The sequence below is a fragment of the Saccopteryx leptura genome, chromosome 3 (assembly GCF_036850995.1).
Source record: "Saccopteryx leptura isolate mSacLep1 chromosome 3, mSacLep1_pri_phased_curated, whole genome shotgun sequence".
Lineage (NCBI taxonomy): Eukaryota > Metazoa > Chordata > Mammalia > Chiroptera > Emballonuridae > Saccopteryx > Saccopteryx leptura.
In genome coordinates, this window is record NC_089505.1 from 47,696,467 (window position 1) to 47,715,443 (window position 18,977).

Sequence of the window (18,977 nt, forward strand, 5' to 3'; positions counted from 1 at the left end):
GGAGATTGGACGTGGGGTGGGGAGCACACAATTCAATATACAGAATATGTATTGCAGAATTGTATACTTGAAACCAATAGAATTTTATTAATCAATGTCACCCAAAAATTAATTTAAAAAATAAATAAATTCAAAATATATGACTTAAAAAAAAAGAATAGTTCACTAGCTATGTCACAGTAACATCATTAGTTGGTTCCATGCTTGTTTCTCTTTCTAAAGAGTCTGTTTATTCAAGTGATAAGCTGTCTTATCCAACTTTGGGTTTCAATATCTGTGGTCACTATGTGACATAAGAAGCTGATGTAAAATTATTTGGAAGTGATCTGAATGGCATATAAATTATTATTTTCCTTTTCCCCATGGCATTCCTATAATTTGTTAACTATTCTTCAAGGGGTGAGTTTGTCAAAGATGATGACTCTGGATTTTTAAATAATTATTTTCTTTTTATTTCTATAATTGAACTAGCTGGATATTTTTTTAATCACATTAATTGAGAGTGGGGATAAAGAAATAATAGAAAGTAATGTGTTCACAAGAATAGACATTAAGGAAGCCAAGAACTCTGAATTAATAAGGTGCAAACCTTGTTTCATACATCGAGGAGCCCAGGAGCGCAAGGTGAAAGTGTGTGTGCTCTCACAGCTCAGCAGGGAACTAACGGGCCAGAAATGGTCCAACATCAGGACCTTCTTTAAAAGAACTCAGAAGGAAATAGAAATTATTCAGCTTAATTTAGATAAATAACAAAGACTCACCCAAGCATTTTCAGGCTATAGTTAAAAACATTTATTATGTTAAATAAACACAGAAATATTATTAAATAGAAGGCAAAAATATGCATGAATTCTAAGGAAAAAAATAGACATTTTCAAGCATATTTAAGTGTATGGAGGGCTGTGTCCCTCAGTTTTCTGTCCCATCAAATTGTCTCTTTACTGTATTTTGGATGACAAAGATTTTTTTTTTAAGAAGAAGAAGGCCCTTCCATTAATATGGCATAAAGACAACATTTTACATACAATTTAAAAGGGTTCAGACCCATCCATGTATTCTCTATGAGTCATTGCACTTCAAAATAGAGGACCTGCTGGAATAGAGTGCACCAATAGAAAACCCCAGGGAGTTCTGTGCAAAGACATAGGCCAAGGGTGAGAGGGAAGACATGGTTAAGCCATTTTAATAATTAGCATTTTATTGCAGGTTTCCCAACTCTTTTCTATTCAATAGCTAAGTAAGGCACACATGCAGAATAGGAAGTCTGACCAGATACACAGATCTTAAATAAAATTTCCTGAGGCAAACAAAATACTAGAGAAATTACAGGAAGCTTAAAGATATAATCAAGGACAAAGGCCTTCCTGTGATTAGTAACTTTTTACCAATTATTTATTCATCTCATCTGTGATCATAATATTACTTTAAATGGATAGCAAAAGTGTATTCCAAAAAATTTGACTCAAATTATTTTAAAAATGGTTTAAAAATAATATTTAAAAGTTTTAGCATTATCATACAAATTATGTAGAAATATTTGTATAGAGTGTTGGGGGGGAAGACAGAGACAGAGGGAAATAGGAAAAAACATGAATACAGACAAACTTATACCCATAAGTCTAAATAGAGAGCTAAAAAATTGTGGAAATTACATTAGCTATGTCTGTGAAACAATTATTTTGCAGACTTAACAGTATCAATGAAATGATGACTTTGAAGTTAAAATGTTGGTCCATATCAGTATTTGATGACCTGAAAAGACTTCCTTTAGGACGTGTGAGTGTCAGAATCTATGAAACTGATTTGTGGAAAACAGCTTACCACTTTGTCCCTGGTGAAGGCACACAATTCTCTCATCAATACGTGGTTCTGAAATTGTAAATTTTAATTTAAAAAGTGTATCAATTTCTCTGAGAGTAATGGTGCCACTCAGTTTATTACATTAGAATAAAGGATAATTAATGAGCTCAAATAACTTAATCAAATACATATTGTAAACTCTTTAAAATATATTGGTGACATAAATCCACCATTGGTGAAACAATCCTTTTGCTCCTTACATTTTCTTATAATATCATAGAGTAGCATTCTGATAATTTTGTTATAAAGCAATTCTTTTTATTGTACTCAAAAATAACCTACTGATCAATATTTTCTAATTATTGAGATGTACTAAGAAGGCATTTTAATGTATTACACTATAACTTTTATGATGATCCAGCAAGAAAGAACTATATTAAAGCATATAAAATATATAAATCTTATACAAATTTTAAAATAATTTAATCAGAAAATTTAATTTAACAGGGTGACATTGATCAATAAGAGTACATGGGTTTCAGGTAAACATTTCTATCGCATTTGAACTGTTGATTATGTTGTATACACATCACCCATAGTCAAATCATTTTCTATCACCTTATATTTGTCTTTCTTTACACCCTTTCCCCACCCTCCCCCATCCCTTTCCCCTGGTAACCACTTCTCTTTTATCTATGTCCATGAGTCTCAGTTTTATACTCCACCTATGTGTGAAATCATACAGTTCTTAGCTTTTTCTGATTTATTTATTTCACTTAGCATAATGTTCTCCAGTTCCATCCATGTTGTCTGTCATAAATGGCACTATGTCATCATTTCTTATGGCTGAGTAGTATTCCATTGTGTATATGTGCCATATCTTCTTTATCTTCTATTAAGAGATACTTTGGTTGTTTCCATGACTTGGCCTCTGTGAATAATGCTATGATGAACATGGGGGTGCATGTGACTTTATATATCAATGTTATGGGGTTTGGGGAGGGTAGATATCCTGTCAAGGGGTTGCTGGTCATATGGTAGTTCTATTCTTAATTTTTTGAGGAAACACCATACTTTCTTCCATAATGGTTGTACTAACTTGCATTCCCATCAGAAATGAATGAGGGTTCCTTTTTCTCCACAGACTCTTCAATACTTGTTAGTATCTGTCTTGTTGATAATAGCCAATCTAACAGGTGTGAGGTGGTATCTTGTTGCAGTTTTGATTTGCATTTCTCGAATAGCTAGTGAAGATGAGTGTCTTTTCATATATCTGTTGGCTATTTGTATGTACTCTTGGGAGAAATGTCTGTTCAGGTCCTCTCCCCTTTTTTTAATTGGATTGTTTGATTGTTTGTTGCTGACCTTTGTGAGTTCTTTGTATATTTTGGATATTAACCTCTTATCAGAGCTGTTGTTTGCAAATATCATCTCCCATTTAGTGGGCTGCCTATTTGTTTTGCTGTCAGTTTCTTTTGCTTCGCAGAAGCATTTTAGTTTGATATAGTCCCATTAATTATTTTTGCCTTTACTTCCCTTGCCTTTGGGATTGAATTCATAAATTGTTCTCTACGAATAAGGTCCATGAGTTTAGTACCTATGTTTTCTTCTATGTAATTTATAGTTTCAGATATTATATAAATCTTTAACATGGAATTTGTATTTCTTTTAAAAAATATATATCTGTTCATCAAAACATTCTTTTTTAACACAACTCATCAAGATAGTGCAAGATAGAAATTAGCTTAATTATAATTATATGTAACTTCTGATAATGAACTTAATACGTTATTTTGTGAGATATATATGCAAATTGTCAATATTAACTATGAAAGTTTGTTGCCTATATGCATGCTTTCCTGTTTATAATACATAGAATTTTCTGTTGCAAAAATATATTTTTGGGCCTGACCTGTGGTGGCGCAGTGGATAAAGCGTCAACCTGGAAATGCTGAGGTTGCCGGTTCAAAACCCTGGGCTTGCCTGGTCAAGGCACATATGGGAGTTGATGCTTCCTGCTTCTCCCCCCTTCTCTCTCTCTCTCTCTCTCTCTCTCTCTCTCTCTCCCCCCTCTCTATAATGAATAAAAACTTTAAAATATATATATATATTTGTATCATTTATTTATTTGTCTTGCTTCCTTACTCAAATAATCATGATGATATCTAACTGTCTACTGTATCAAATTCAAACTCTGTTATTTTCAGAATTTTGCATATCTGGACTTTCTCTCTCTTTCCAATCTTATTTTTCCTCCAATTCAGCCCAAATACAAGGAGTCCTCAGGTTACTGCAGTTTCTACATATGACATTTCGAGTTTAGGACATTCACTCCCATCAAAACTTAAAAAATTAAGACACAAGTGTTTTGGCTTATGCCATTAGCATTGAACTTGCAGACTATGTGGGCGAACTAGTTTGGGTACACATGGTGGAAGAACATGCAGTAATTCAGCATATGAATGGGGGAGTTGGCATCTCCCAGGACTTACCTATGCCATTTTGGACTGTTAAAAGTACACGTGTTGACTCTGGCCGGTTGGCTCAGTGGTAGAGCGTCGGCCTGGCGTGCGGGAGTACCAGGTTTGTTTCCGGCCAGGGCACACAGGAGAAGCGCCCATCTGCTTCTCAACCCCTCCCCTCTCCTTCCTCTCTGTCTTTCTCTTCCCCTCCTACAGCCAAAGCTCCATTGGAGCAAAGTTGGCCTAGGCGCTGGGTGAGGATGGCTCCATGGCCTCTGCCTCAGGCACTAGAATGGCTCTCATTGTGGCAGAGCGACGCCCCAGATGGGCAGAGCATCGCCCCCTGGTGGGCATTCCAGGCGCATGCAGGAGTCTGTCTGACTGCCTCCCCGTTCCCAACTTATGAAAAATACAAAAAAAAAAAAAAAAAAAAAAAAATGCACGTGTTCCATTTGTGTTAGCTAGGGTGTTTTATAACGTACACCAAAATTTGGGTTATGTCACTGTCATAGCAATGGAATTTTGTCATTACCCAAGGACCCCCTATACTTACTCATCCACAAATCATAAGTAAATTAATTATCTAATCATTCACATATATATTCAACAGTGTTTCCTTAAGAAAACATTTATTCAATCTGTATTTACTGTGTCAGATGCCAAAATGGATTACAATACTATAATGTATCAAGCATTTGCTAAGTGCCAAACACTGTTCTATATGCTTTCCGGTATCAGTTCATCTAATGTTTAGTATAATTTTTCAATGTAAGAGTTATTATCATCGATATTTTATAGATAAAAAGTTGAAACTTAAGAAAGTTAAATAATATCTACAAAATAAGACCTTGTAGGTGACTAGCCTGGAATTAGAATCTAAGCTTTTGGATTCTTGGCATAAAAAAAAAAAAAAAAAAAGCTTCGATTGTTCTATTTAAGTAAACAAAGTACATGTTACTTCTCCTTTTATGGACTAGAGAAATAAACTATAAGAAATTAAATAACTTGTTCAACATTAAGTGACAAGCTAGAGTTAAAATGCAGCTTTTAGCTTTACTCTCATACTAATTTCTTTACCTATACACATTCTACAAAGTTAGTGATAAGCTATATCATGGTTTTATTTTTGATTGAGGCTTACTGGATAGAATTAGTTCAGAAATTGACACCTAAGAGTATAGCTTAAATAGGTGGTATTTACTTTCTTAGATAAGAAATATAAAAGCGAATACAAAAGGAAATAGATGGAATTTCTCGGAGATTATTTGAATGATGCAAGTATTCCTGTTTGAAAGAGGCACAGGGTAAGTACAATGTTATTATTCCTTATCTATGAGCTGGGACTAGATTATGGAGTGCCTTAAAACTTGAACTTCATTATCTCATAAAGAAATGCACTAAATACTGGTTAGTCCAGAATCTGGGATTTAGGATGATGGGATTTAGGATGATTTATCTAAGAATAATTTATGGGATTCATTCAGTGCAGCAGTATTGCACAATCACCAGCACACGTGCTGCTGAATCAGACTCATCTAGAGAGCTTGTGTGAAACACACCAGCTCCTGAGAATCAAACTAGGTAAGTCTAGGCTCATCCTTAGAATCTGTGTCATTTATATAAACAAAATTATATTTAATCAAAGATTTAAAATGGACTAGAAATATGGAAATTAAGCTCAGTTTACATGTGACAGTATTGAATCTGAAAAGCAAGTTAGAACTTGGGCACTTCCAGAAAGAAAAAAGGGGAAAATGTCAACTATGTACCATAAGATATTCCATAGATATTTGCAAGAAATTAAATCTGAATGAGGAAGGAATAAGAGGTGCTCTAAAGCAGTGGTCCCCAGCCTTTTTGGGGGCCACGGACCGGTTTAATGTCAGAAAATATTTTCACGGACCGGCCTTTAGGGTGGGATGGATAAATGTATCATGTGACTGAGACAAGCATCAAGAGTGAGTCTTAGACGGATGTAACAAAGGGAATCTGGTCATTTTTTAAAAAAATAAAATATCGTTCAGACTTAAATATAAGTAAAACGGAAATAATGTTAGTTATTTATTCTTTTTCTGCGGACCTGTACCAAATGGCTCATGACCAGTACTGGTCCTTGGCCCTGGGGTTGGGGACCACTGCTCTAAAGCACTGACACTATGAGGCTCTAAATTTAGGTAACTTGAAGAATTCATGAAAGAAAGAACAGAGATAGGGACCAAGAAAAAAGGAAAGACAATAAGATTATCAGGAATTTTACTTTAAACATGGAGTAGAGGTTATTATGATTACCTTTCTGCTCCTAGACCCTGCCTCACCTCCAGCTCCTACTAAAGAGGTAACTCTGCATGGCCTTGTTATATACCAAGTGATACCACCTCTTTGGTCACAGCTTGAAGATCAGTGATGTTATCAGACCCAGCCTATACAAGAGTTGTACAGAAAAGTATCCAGCAACTCTGCTTGCAATGTCAGTGTTAGCCACAGCTTTAGGCTTCAGTTCATATTCATCACTAAGAAAATTTTTTTTCCATATCCTGGTTACCTAGCTGTTCATATAATGTTTTATATAATTAAATATTATTTAATCCAAATATTAGCTGTTACCTCATTGTCCTCTTTGAGCTCCTTCCAAAGGAAAAATAATTGACTCATAGATAATTATGTTTTTGAACACTATAGTGTTTGTTATATATTTCATATAGGGGACGAAGGCATACATTTTATGCCACAGAGTAATCAATTTAATTAAACCCCAACTAGACACGAAGCAGTAGGATGTAGCTATGTAAGCAAGCAGAACACAAAAGACAATGTAGGTCATGTTCCACTCACCAAGCCAAGTCCTGGTGAGAGACTGCAACAGTCTAGAACAATAAAAGAGCCTGTTAGTACAATACCACCTGAGAGAGCTACCCTCTTGAAAATATCCTCTTGATGGGGTGATGTTTTTTCTGTAATTTATCTAAGTGTCCTATATACTAGGAGGCATCTCTAATTAAATATTTTCCGTTCACCCAATCACCAGTTTGGCCACACCACCACTAAGAGGTTCTTTTCCTCCCTTTGCTACCCATCATTTCTCCATCCAGCATCTAATCTTGTTCTGTCATTCACGTGGCAGAAGAGAGATACAGCCATCTCCAGAAAATGTAGACAAAAAAAGGAGGGAAATAAGAAAAGCAATACAGTAGACACTTTCTCCAAGGTTTTGCTTTCTGTGGCTTATTACCCTTTGTTAACTGCAATCCAAAATATAGTAAATGGAAAATTCCAGAAATAGAAAATTCATAATTTTTAAATGGCATGCTATTCCAATTAACATGATGAAATCTCTCACCTTCTTGCTCCGCCCTCCCCATCGAAGACATGAATTGTCTCTTTGTCCTGCATGTCCAGGCTGTAAATCCCACCTGTCCCATCCATTACTCACTTGGTAGTGTCTTGTTTATCAGATTGACTTGCACTATCCCAATGCTTGTGTTCAAGAGTAACCCTTTTTTCACTTAATAATGGCCCCAAAGTGCAAGAATAGTGATGCTATCAACTCGCATATGCCAAAGAAAAGCCGTAAACTGCTTCCTTAAGTAAAAAGTTGAAAGTTACCAACTTAAGGGAAGAAAAATCTATGCTGAGTTTACTAAGATCTTTCCATGAAATTGTGAAGAAAAAAAAAATTGTGCTAGTTTTGCTATTGCACCTCAAAGTGCAAAATTTAGGCCACAGTGCTAGCTAAGATAGAAAAGACAGTACATTTGTGGGTATGATAAGAACAAAAAAACATTCTGATTGATGGCAACCTGCAGTGCCAGAAAGCATTGAGCCAGTAAGAAGATATCAGCATGGGATCCCCTGAAACAAGTATAAAAAGCCATGTACTGCAAGTAAGGGATGGCTACACAGATCCAGGAATAGTTTTGAACTAAACAAAAATTAATGAAGAGAGAGAGAGAGAGAGGAAATTACCACATTTACATAAATTTTATTACAGTATATTGTTATAATTATTCTTTTTATTATTATTTACTGTTACTAATCCTGACCATATCTTTCGCAATAAAGGATGTCCTTAAATTCAGAATTCTGTTTGAATGCAAAACTAAAAAAGTAACAATTTTCCACATAGTACTATTAAACTCACTTTTCTCTTCACATATCTATTGGATTTTCCACAGGTTGCCATACTTTATATACCTAAGACCTCCTTTCTGATGTCCATGAATTTCCTAATTTATCCCACATATCAACAACCACCTCCTTTTTTAGTCAATAGCTTTCGCAGTCCTCTTGAAGACCCTTTTCAATATGAGGTCTTTTGTTTCAATATTGTTTATGTCACACTAGGAGATAAAAATTAATCATGCATTTACATAATTGGTATGGAAAATAGCCATTAAAATTTATGAAATGACTGCATATATTTTAAAAATTATCTTGAATTTTATTCTCTTAAAATAATAGAAAATAAAATACAAAGCTGTGCCATGTTTGAAGGAATATCTTAGAGAAGATCTGGAAATTTTGACATTATATGCCATTCAGAAATCATATATTTTGAAAAAAGGTAAGTCCTGAGAATTAAAAGATGAACAATATAAGTGAGATCCCTGTTCTCATTAAGTTTGGGTTGTCATGGACTGTATATTTATAATTCCTTCTCTAGATTATAATTTTATAGGGTAATGGATTTTATTCTTCTCTATTACTAAACCTATGACAAAGACACAATACACAAATGAGCAAATATAAATTTAGAATTTCAATTAAATATAGGTTATTATATCATTATTATTTAATAGAGGTTATTTTTGCTTTTTATCTCTAAGGTATCACTTTTATGTTGAGGGGAACTTTTAGCTAATTAAATAGCATATAGTACAATTTTGTAAAAGTGAGAATGGTACTAAGGCATAATCTCCTTGAACTAGTGTTTTTTGGTTGATGTTGTTAATTGACTTAAAGAAATATATTCTCAAGTAAAATATAAAATAAGAAATTGCAAAACTATATACAAGTAACAATACATTTCTGATCAAAATTCTAGCAAGATATTTTGTGGACATCAACTAGCTAACTCTAGATTTTGTGTGAAATTTCAAAAGTTATAGTAGCCAACATAATACTAAAAGGATGGGGGAAGGGAAAGTGCTCACCTACTTAGTCTGGATATTAGTTGAGTCTAAGATAAAGACAAAAAAGAACTGTGCATGATAACTGAATTCTAGTTGATAAAGTTGTTTGCCATAAGGTTGTGAATTAATACTGACACTGCCATATATATATATATATATCATATATATATATATATATTGAATAGTTAAGGAAATGAATAGTGGAGAATTAAAATAAGATTTCTCATTGTTGGAGTGAAATGTTACAGATAAGCAAGGAAATGCTACTGTGTTATAATAAATTAAAGTTAGAGATATCCATAATAATTTATATTTAGCTTAATACAGAATCAAATGCTTACACATGGAACTATTTATAGGTTATATATACATATACAGATTAGTATACACATATATATTCTTTGTTCTGTCTGCTAAGTTATCCTAGAAGCAAAACCACCCTTGTGGTAAGGATTAATTATTCAGGTACTAGTTTTTAACACTATTCTCAATTAGAAGGAATCAAGAGTCCTAGGAGAAATAACTGATTCTAGCACTGGAGTAGAAAATACACAAGATGAACCTACAACCCCTTGTAGAGACAAAAAATAAGCAAGAGCACAAAAATATAAAAACCCAAAAACAAAAATTAAACCACTTTGACTAATGTATGTTGACGTGCCACAAGAACCAACTGAAAGAGTTCCCAGTGGCCAAAGCTGAAATAAAAATTTGAGAAGTAAAAATATTAAAAGGTATTAAATTAGAATCCAAAGTACAAAGTAAATATAGTAAGTCCATACAGATGTAAATAAGTAGTGAATGAAATAACTGGGAGAGATTAGGCAAATCTCCTGTACACAGGCATTCCAAATAATATTTATATTTACTCTACTCTCAATAATGTGGACTATTAACTCTCCTTTATTTATAAATAGACTGAACATAGTGACTTATTTCCAAAAATCCCAGTATAAAGGGTGAAGAATATAATAAATTTACAGTGAAGAAACATGACAAACACTAATTGTGCCAAGTGATGAAGGTTAATACAACAGTGATAGTCATGTTTATAGCACGTACCCTTCATGCGACAGAGTGTGATGGCATGGAAATACATGTCTATCTTGAAAACCCAAATCCCAGTCCAGTCACAGAAAAGCCATCAGATAAGCTCCAATGGAAGGTTATCCCACAATATACAAGAACACTATTTCTCAAAATTTTTCAAGGTCAAGGAAAGTCTGAGAAATTGCTGCAGACAAGAGGAGCCTAAAGAGGCATGACAACTAAATGTGTTGTGTTATCCTGAATGGGAGCTTGGAACAGAAAAAAGAGCATTAGGACAAAACAGAAGAACTTTGCATAAAACATGGGCTCTACTTAATAATAATGAATTAATATTAGTTTATTAATTTTGAAAAATATATTAGATTAATAAAAAATGTTAATAATAAAAATAATGATTGTGGGATGTGTGGAAGTTCTCTGTATTCTCTTTGCAGTTTTTCAGTAAATTTAAAGCATTTTTAAAAATAAAAAGTTAATTTTATAAAAGGTATATGCCAGTCCTATGCAGGGCCCAGCTCTGCAAAGGAACAGATTCTTTGTTGCCTTTCATAGCCTTCCTGTGTATGGCAGTATATATAATATAATACTTCATATAGAATATATCTAAAAATATATATGGCATTAAGTACAATGTGTTATATATGCATTAAGTATAAATAGATGCATGGTTAATTATATTTATATTGATAACATCATACACATTATATGTTTAATAGCATTTATAAACATATTTCTGTTTACAAAAATTCCAGCATTTTAAATATACACTATTGAATATTTATTTATGCTGACTCATATGGATCCACTTCATTCATGTAGTGGCATAGCATTGAATGAATGTATCATAATAGATTTAATGACTCTTTTGTTAATGGTAAAGTATATTGGTTATGCATATGTGTGACTATATTGATTCAAGTAAAATTTCTGTATTAAAATATATAAAAAATAAATTATTTAATAGATAAATTTCTCTCCAATAAGTGGCATCATTTCATCCTCCATCAGCTATGTATAAAAGTACCTATTGTCCCAGAGTGATAATTAGCTATTACAGTCTATTATCAAAAAAAAAAAATTGAGAGAGGGGAGAGAAAGAGAGAAGAGGGGGAGGAGTGAAGGAGTGAGAAACACCAACTTATAGTAGTTGCTTTTTGTATGTGCCTTGACCAGGCAAGCCTAGGGCCTTGAACTGGCGATCTCAGCATTTCAGGTTGAGGCTTTATCCATTGCACCACCACAGGTCAGGCTATTACCAAAATTTTAAATAAAAATACTTTATTGTTATTTTAACATGCTTTTAAAAAGTATTATTAAGATTGCCTATCAACTTACTATTTGAAAGTTCTTTGTACTATGAATCAGCAAAGGCAAATATGAAAAATATGAATTGTTACTCAATAGACCAATGGGAATTCATTTAGAAGAGGATTAAAATCAGACCCATATCTCATACCAAACCATAGATATAAATCACAAAATTGTCAATAATTGAAATGTTTTAAAAAATAATAAAACTTTAAAGAAGTCAAAGAAAATGATGGGAGGGAGGTAGAGAAAAAGGGGATTTTTTTTTTTTTTTTTTGGCTTTTGACTTAGAAAGAACCTTCTAACCATGCCTTGGGAGCTACTAAAACATTTCCTGGAACCACAGAAGAAAAGTTTGAATCTTTAACTTCACAGAAATTGAAATGGTCTATAAGTCAAAGAAAAACAAAAGCAAAACAAATTTCTCAACAAATACAAAACTATTTATATACACCCCCTAAGAAATTGATACTGAAACATGTGAAATATATTCAATCTCATGCATATTAAGAGGAATTGAACCAAGATATATATAATTTATCCACTGTTGGAAAGCTAATCATTTGACAACACTCTATTTGCGGGGCTTTAAAAAAGTGGTACTTTCAAGCATTGCTGACAGGACTGTGAAACAGTTCAACCTTTAATGAGGGGAAATTTGACAGTATCTTTTACAATTGCAATTACATTTATTCTTGGACTCAGGATTTTCACTTTGGAAAATATATCTTACAAATAAATATAAAAAATTATCTATATCCATAATTCTTCATAGCATTTTTGTTTATAATAGCAAAATATTGAACATATGTCTACAGGAGATGTTGAGTAAACTGTATCGTGTCCATATAGTGGAATATGTACAGCTCTCTAAGAATGAGATGATTTCTATATAAAAATTTTTTTTAAAAAGTCCACATTTGATTTTTACATCAAAAAAAAGAGAAAGTATGGTCCAGGAAACTGAATATTTTGTGTTATATTTTGTATAAGATGGAAGGAAATAAAGCTATATATTTGCATTTTATGTGAACAAATACATTTTAAAGGCTGAGAAAAGTTGTATCCACCAGGAGGTGGGGTATGGTGTAAACATGAGACCAAGGATAGTAATAAATTTATAGTATTTATTATTGTGTATCATTAGATTTTAATCCCTAGTAATATTACTTATCGGAGAGAAATAATAATAAATTAATAGCTGCAAACTTCTGTATGTTCTTTGTCCATTTTTGTATTGAGCTATAGATTCCTATCTTACTGAATATTATAATTCTTTACAAAATAAAGAGATCAATTCACTGTAATATTATGTAAATACATTTTTTCACATTTGCTATTCGGTTCTAGGCCTTGTTTGTGACATTCTCCCCTGTTGGAAAAATACTTAGTGATTGAATTTTTTTTTATTTTTTTTTATTTTTTTGACACATACAGGGAGAGAGTCAAAGAGAGGGTCAGACAGAGACAGACAGACAGGAAGGGAGAGAAATGAGAAACATCAATTCTTTGCAGTTCCTTAGTCATACAGTGATTGCTTACTCATATGTGTCTTGACTGGGGGGCTCCAGCAGAGCCAGCGACCCCTTGCTCAAGCCAGTGACCTTAGGGCTCAAGTCAGTGATTATGGGGTCACGTCTATGAACTGATCCTGGGCTCAAGCTGATGAGTCCCGTGCTCAAGCCGGATGAGATCACGCTCAAACCAGCAACCTCATGGTTTCAAAACTGGGTCCTCGCCTTCCAGACTGAATGCTCTATCCACTGCGCAACCACCTGGTCAGGCAGTGATCAAATTTATTAATTGTAATTTAATGCTTTATAAAGGTAGTTTACTTAAAATGGTCTTTGCTGCCTTACTACTACTTTAAAAATTCACCTATTATTTTCATCTAGTTCTATATTGTTAATTATATTTAACATCAGCTTTTGTTCTACCTGTTAATTGATTTGAGTGTTTAAAAAAAGCAGGTAGAAGTTTGCCCAAAATGAAGAGTTCTACCAGTTGTTGTAATATTTATTGAGCAATGTAGCTTTTCTCCACTAATTTAAATAACACCTTCATCTCACAATCTTTTTTACGTACTCTATTATCTTTCTTTATAAATTTATTTCTTATCAATTGAGCTGTTTTCTACTGTTATAAATATAACATTTTTTCATTATATTTCCCCAAACACTTTTGTTTATGGAGTATCCATTAATTTTTGTTTATTAATCATTTAAACATTCACTTTCTGAATATTTCATAGTCCTCATAATTTTTAATTTCTTGAATTATACAAATATTAAATAACTTCAGTCAAAAATTTATTTACTGAATAAACTTAGATTCATAACATGTGTTTTAATTAGTGTGGACTTGTCTAAATTAAATCACTTCTTGGTGATCCATACACAATAGAAACATACTAAAATTTCCTGTGTTGTCTCTGGGTGTCTTATTGTAGTAATTTATTTTTTCCTCCAGTATTCAGTTCTGGAAAAAATAGACAAAAAACAAGAGTGTAAAAAATGAAGAACTTTTTGTTTTTGTTCCTCATGGTCTATATAGTGTAGGTAAGATTTGGATTTATTTTTCACATCAAACGCAAATATTGATATAATATTCAACTTTACAGAGAACACGCACAGCTCAAGGTTCAGAAGAGTCAGCAGAAAAGGATAAATAATGAAGGAGGTCATTAAATCATTGATATAAACAGATTGCTCAATAATATATAGCCTTATTTTTATCTCAGAATATTACATCCATAACTCTCAGCTAGTATTTTTCCTTAGAATAATCAATATTCAATACAATGGAATAATGTTAGCTAAAGCTGCAGAGGGTTTTTATAAATGTTCTGCAAAAGTCTATAGAACAAATTGTCCCTTTTGCCACTTGCATTAATTTTCTTCAATTTATTAATATTTTCTTAAGTTGCTTTTTGTTTCTTAGAAATCAGAGATTAGTTGTTTATAACTTGGGTAGTTATCACTGTGTTCCATGTCATTGTTTCTCTTTGGGATATTTTAAATTATTTTCCTTCCATTTCAATTTTCAAAGCTGAAAATTGTAACAAATGCCAAGTTCAATCTTACATATATCATTTATATACACCCTACATTTTAAAGATTATAAAATACAGATATATCTGATATACCAAGAAAATTATTTCATTATTATATTTCTGTTTCTAAGACTGTATTGGGAATAATTTTAGGGGAAATTTACATCTGTGTTGGGGTGCCCATGTACTGGCTTTTTTTTTTTTTTTGGTGACTTTTCCCCTTAAGAGGTGAAAACATATGTTTTTGTGCTCATATATTTATTTAGTCAGGAACCTTTTTTCAGTCCCTTCCTTTGTTTATGGACAAATTTAATTCAAAGGATAGTACATTTCTCCATATGAAAGTAAAAATCATTGGGGAATATGGTGAATCTGGGAAGTTCTAAAAGTGACTCAAAATTATGTAAATTAAGTTGTCAATACAGGATTAATTCTCTTGAATAGTACATCACCAAGATTTATTTATAAATGTAAGAATATGTGTTTCAAAATATGTGTGATTAGTGCTCATAACGTTGAACAGAGCATATTTAGAGAATCTTGCCAGGCAATGATCAGAAAAGTATGCTTTGGAGCATTTATATACTTAGGAAACTTCTAAATTTGTGCATCTTTTAAAATTTGAATCACAAAGTACTTCAGTCATTTAAGGAGATACAAAGACAAAATTAAATTGAAAAGAGTAACGTTTGAATGAGAACTTTCTGTTGCAATAAACTGAATTTTCTGGGATGATAGTAGATTATGGTACTTCCTATAGTGATCAGAAATCCTGAAGACAAAGCACTCTAATTCCATTAACAGATAATATTGCTAGATCTGAGTTTTAGTTTCTGAGGATAGGTTTTAATTTTGACATTTTTAATAATGACCATTGATGTTCCTTAAAAAAAAAAAAATTTAAGCCCTGGCCGATTGGCTCAGTGGTAAAGCATTGGCCCAGAGGGTAGATGTCCCAGGTTCAATTCCCAGTTAGGGCCCACAGGAAAAGTGACCATCTGCTTCTCTATCCCTTCCAATCCCCCTTCTCTCTCTGTCTCTGACTTCCCCTTCCACAGCTTCCACCTTAGGCATTAACAGTAGCTTGGTTGAGAGCATGGCCCCAGATGGGCAGAGCATTGACCTCAGATGAGGGTTGCCAGGTGGATACCAGTCAGGGAGTATGTGGGAGTCTGTCTCTCTGTCTTCCTTCTTCTCACTTAATAATAAAAAAAAAAATTACTTATAATTTACTCTTTTATCAAATATAAATTTATTAAAAGGTGGTTCAAGTTTTATCTTTTGAAATACACTTGAATATTTATACTTTTGGTAGCTTTTTGTCTTAATGTTTATTGGAACATATTTCTTCACACTAACTTTTGAGAACTTATTATTTCCTTATGTAAAATATTTCATTTGTAGAAAAATTTGTAACATATACTTATACAAGCATGTAGCATTTATTTAATTATTCAATAATTTGCATAAATAATTTTCAAGGATTGGGAAATGCATGTCTATAGCAGAATGTAACTATTTAGATTCAGCTGGCTATCACCCTGGAGAAAACCCCCTATAATCTTTGCCAGCCTCTTCTTAGTTAAACTAGAGCACAGCTCCCTGTGATTTTTACCCATTGCTTTAAACTTTGACTTCTACACAAATAAAAATGTTTTGCATTTATTCCACACCACTTTTTTAAAAACAATTAGAAAAACTATTCTGCTTCTGGCAACACCCAATAACTAATTTCCATCCTCTTTATGTGCATTAACTTTTAATGTCATTGTTGCTACTTTAATCTTAGAAATTTTAAAGTACTTTAAATGAAATAAGTAATAAGTTTGTGACTTATGAAGAGCTAGGTCTTGGGTCAGGCAATATTTAGATGATCATATTTATTAATTATAGGAACCATGTAACATAAAGAAATTCTGAAATCTCAATGACTCAACACACTAAAAGTTTTTGTCTATTTATGTCATAATTCATTGAAGTTAGCAGAGGTGGGAAGTGGCTAATTACATGTGGGAGACTTATATGGTAAGGTCTAGAACTCATAATGCAATTTTCATTTAGGTTTTGGTGGTTAATGCTCAGTCACATGGCCCAAATCTAACTAGAAAAGAGATGAAAATATGGTTTGGCTGTGAAACCAGGAAGAAAATAAAATCAGTTTGCTAAACAGCAATATTGCTGCCTCAATCCACTCCTCTCATTAACAATTGTCTATCCTTTCATTCTTCTAAATGAAGGAAACACTTCCTTCCCAGTGAGTCAATGGTCCAGTTAATACCTCCAACCCTAAGACAAGGGTCTCTAGTTAATGCACAGTCCTGGCTTTCATCTGGATGTGGCTCTTTGGTTCCATCAGTCAATCTGTAAAAATGATGAAAAAATTGGGAAGTGGGGAAAAAGGGGTCCCAATAATCACATAGTTTCCTTTCTATTTTTCACATGGGATAGTTTAAGCAAAGGTTTTGCCATTACTGCACGTGTATTTAGTCACCAACCCTGATTGTTTTCCCTTTTTTGTCTTTTCCCTAAAACATTAAGCCATTTATATATAAGCCACTTTATCAGCACTTCCAGAATATTCCCTCACTGATAGTTTCTGTTTTTGCCAAGATAAGCTAACTATGTAACCAAACACCAAAAAATCCTGTTGCTTATTACAATTATAGGAAAAAAATGTATAATTTGTTATTATTATTGTAGACAAGTATCTCTGAAGTTGTAACTTCATCTCCTGCTATGTAACAAAGCATATTCATCAGTATTTAAACTTGCTTTAGTCTTTCCCTTTGGAAAACAAATATCTTTCATTTGATGATGGCAGTGTAAAGTCTTATCAGAACAACCTTGTATCCAAGATACCTAAAGAAATAAACAAAGAAAACAGAAAAGATTAGAATAACATACCACTTAGTATTGCAAACATTAAAAAAAAAAAAGTGGTTATCAAGGAAAAATGCAAAACAAAAAAATCTCAGCTGTGCTGCTCAAATCATAACCCACCTTCACTTTTAGAAGTCCCAGAGGTGGGTGGGGAAGATCCAGAGGAATCTTTTGCTACCTCTACATTGAAGAGGAAAGGAAGTTGTCACTGAGAACATACAGGAAAGAAAGGGAATAACTACAGCTGTCTGAAGGCAATGAGTTACATGGGTTCTCTACCAAAAGAGTGCAATGATCTAAAATTGCATGATTTTCCCATGAAAAAAAAAATGAATATATTACCTGAATAAATGGAGTACACCTTTACAGAAACATTTGCTAGTTACATTACCTTAGGCAAAACATTTAATTTCTCTGTGTTAAATGTGTACACTATTGTAAAATGGGGATTATACGTCATTGAAATGTTATAATTAAATTAGAAAAGCCAAAAGTTCTTAGAACCATGCCTATAAGTATTCAATAAATTATTGTTATTGCTTTTTTAAAGGGCCTCATAAGAGAGACAAGATGGCCACAGAGTAGGCAGGCGTTCCAACTCCCACTTCCCAGAACCAAGGTGGATTTTAACTTAATTCTGAAAACACTCATCTTGAAAGACCAACTTTGGACTAAACAAAGAGCATTCTATAGCCGACGACAACCAAAGAAGCCACACTGAGACTAGTAGGAAAGGCAGAAACGTGAAAAGGGCTTCCCTGCTCACGGAGTGAGTGGCAGCCTGGAGGAACTCCTGCGATGGGGAGGGTTGCCCCGCAAGATGTGGGTCTTCAGCCCCAATACCAAAATCCCAGCCTAGAGCCCTGGATCCTGGAAGGAGTTTATGGACTATATTTGGCTGAGAGTAGAGCCTAGATACTATTTGAGAGAACAGAGCAGAACTCTCCGACCCAGGCTCCGTATTAAAGAGACTGCACGGAGAGCCTCGCTCACAGCCACTTTCCGGGCGCTCCAGGAGCATGGAGCGCTGGGAGGACTGGAGTTGACAGGGGAGAGTGTGGTCTCGGAGGCACAGGGGGAGACACTTTGAGGGATGGACACCCTAACCCCTGGGCTGAGTCATTCCACAAATCTAAAGTGAACATTTTTTCTGGAAACAACATCACCAGCAAAGGGAAGAAATTACCCCATCCACCAGAGGCTCTCCTGCCCCAGTTAGAACCAAGAGGTACTCAGAGGCAGGCAGCATATTAAGGACACAAATAGTGAGTGCAGAGATCTAAGCTACACCCCCCC